This window comes from Egretta garzetta, unplaced genomic scaffold (assembly GCF_000687185.1).
Source record: "Egretta garzetta isolate BGI_Z169 unplaced genomic scaffold, ASM68718v1 scaffold170, whole genome shotgun sequence".
In the NCBI taxonomy this organism is placed as follows: Eukaryota; Metazoa; Chordata; class Aves; order Pelecaniformes; family Ardeidae; genus Egretta; species Egretta garzetta.
This window is the reverse complement of record NW_009258380.1, coordinates 1,513,563-1,516,340: the sequence shown is the minus strand read 5'-3', so window position 1 is coordinate 1,516,340 and position 2,778 is coordinate 1,513,563.

Genomic DNA, 2,778 nt, shown 5'->3' with positions numbered 1-2,778 from the left:
CAAAAAAAAAAAAAAAGCCCCCAAAACAGAAACAAACACAAACAAAAAAAAAAACCCCCCCCCCCCCAAAAAAAACCCCACCACCCCAAAACAGAAAAAAGCATCAGACTCATGCTCCAGTGAAATCAAATTATCACATATATGAATTCAAGACAGTTAACTGTTGCTCACCTGACGCAGGATCACTCGTTAAGCTGCAGTAATTACAATCTGAGTCAGTATCTCATGGTTCAGGGCTAGGTGAAAATGCGCTGCTACAAGTAGAAGGGTTGCTCAAGACTACGTCGCGTGCCTTTATACATAGCCTCAGGTATCTACATATTGCAGGAGGAGTTTTTGCTAGAAAATATTGCCCCAATTCAGATTTTTCACCCTAGTTTGTAGTGCATTTTTATGAGTTCTGAAAGAAAGCAGGTTCTGGAAGCTCATGATGAGAAAATAACTTTGAAGTCCGTATGCTATGATGCTATGTATTAACGTCCCCTCATCATACCCTCTGCATGCAGTCCTTGCAGGTAAGGAATTATTATTAAGTCTACTTCGTAGGACCCTGGAGCACCCAGGTGAGCAGGACAATTTCTGCAAGCCCCTGTACGACATGCTTGATAGAATTTGGCACCAGAGATCATTCTTTTTGGCAGTATGTTAACCGTAATATCGCTTCTCTACCTAGAATATGGGCATATATTTATAGGGACTTTAAAAGATCCATAGTTGCATTTCCCAGGAAAAAAAGAATTTGCTCTACAAGCTGAAGGCTTGTTACCCTCCAAGTCTTACAGGTAAAATGGGACACAGCGTATACGTGGAGTTAAGCATTTATTGTTAGTTTCATTTGACATTCTACCCAACATCCAACAAAGCATTAATGTTAGCCTAGTTGCAATACTACCACTGTTTGTAGTCCAGATTAATACAGGGAAGCCTCACTAGTACAGTTGAAATAGTTACACAAGAAAATCTTCCTAGTACCTACCCTCTTTCTCTGGTGCCATGCTCCCTCTTCCAGCGTCCCTTTGGGTGCCCAGGTGGACAGCCCCAGCCTGCCGCAGGCAGGGAGGCTGCAGAGGGTGTCCCCGACAGACCAGCATCCCAGGCGCTTCCTTGGGAGGAGGATGATGCGGGGGTAACACATAATGCAGTCAAGAAAAAAAAATAACTACAGGCTGTCGCGATAAACGAAAGCTAACCTAAACCCAACCTGACCACTAGGTAATTGCTCCAACCACTAAAATAAGGCAAAATCAGCTTAGGCCAACATAATCCAGACAATTGCTGAGACCCTGCACTATCAAGCTGGTGCAAATCCTTCAACCTTTCACTTGTAATGGCAAAAATGGTATTTACTTGGCTGCAGACTAAGTCCTGATTCTTGGGGAGGGCACTGCTGCAGGCAAGGCATTCATTGGCGATAAATACTGGAGGTGTTTTAACCTAATTTTTATTGTGATTACTAGAGAATGAAAAAGTCCCGTTTTGATTTTGCTCTTTAATTTAAATACCTTACAAGAATGGACAAGATACATTTGCTGAAGTTTCAATACTTTAGCTTTCCTCTCATAGATGAACTAGCTCATGAGGGACACCTGAGTCTTGGGCCAAGAGCTCTCCAATGACCTCTGCATTCCTGAACTTCCTATGGTAAAATAAATTTGAAAAAAGAATCCAAATGCTTAATTTCCATAAAGAAGTGCAACAGTGGATAAACCATACGCTCCCCACCTCCAGTCAGCGACCTTCATGCTCTAAAATTTAGAAGTCACATTTTAGTAAATATGTAACTATTCAGTTACTAGGCAGGGTCTGGGGGATTTTTACCACCGCTGTCCTCGGGTATTTCATTTCTCTTCAATGGATATTGAGAGTAGCAAAGGCACTTCAGTCAGCTGAGAACACGTGCAGGGTTTTGGATGCGCTGAGGTTTGCAGCACTGCGGCGACTACACTGACCCCAGTAATTGGATAAAAATGACCCAGGCTTTGCGTGCAGTTTGCCCTCTTACTAGGCTGTCACTGGGAGGGGGGGAAGAGAGAGGAAGGAGAGGGAAATTGTGAGAGGTAAAAAGAGGCTTTTGTGTTACTGGAGGGCACATGGGCTGCTGTAGCTCTGCCAAATTCTCACTTTTGAGTTTCACTTCTGTGGAGAGACCTTGCTCCCAACAACAATAAAGCCTAAAGCAAATAGCTACACACTCAATCAGGGGGAGACCCCATGCTGCGAGACGTGGCTCTTGTTCAGAGAAGCCACGTAACCAGAGGAGCACAGTGACCTGCAGAATTGTGTAAAATTTGCATCACATTCTGCAGAGACTTCTGGGACTTTTTTGGAAAAACAGACAAAGAATACAATTGGAAGACAGATTTCGTTTAGTTCACATCCTTATACTTTAGGCAAGAGTAACTATCCCATTAAACAGAGATAATTATTCATCCCTCTACTAGGTTTGTGTGACAAGGTTTTGGTAGCAGGAGGCCTACAGGGGTGACTTTTGTGAGAAGCTGCCAGAAGCTTCCCCTGTGTCCGACAGAGCCAATGCCAGCCAGCTCCAAGGCCGACCCACCACTGGCCAAGGCCAAGCCCATCAGCAATGCTGGTAGCGCCTCTAGGATAACATAGTTAAGAAGGGAGAAAAACCACAAAACCCTGCTGCAGAACAGTAGCTGGAAAGAGAGAAGTGAGGGGCTGTGAGAGGAGCAGCCCTGCAGCCCCCCAGGCCAGGGCAGCAGGAAGGGCAGGAGGAGCTCCAGGTGCCGGAGCAGAGATTCCCCTGCAGCCCCT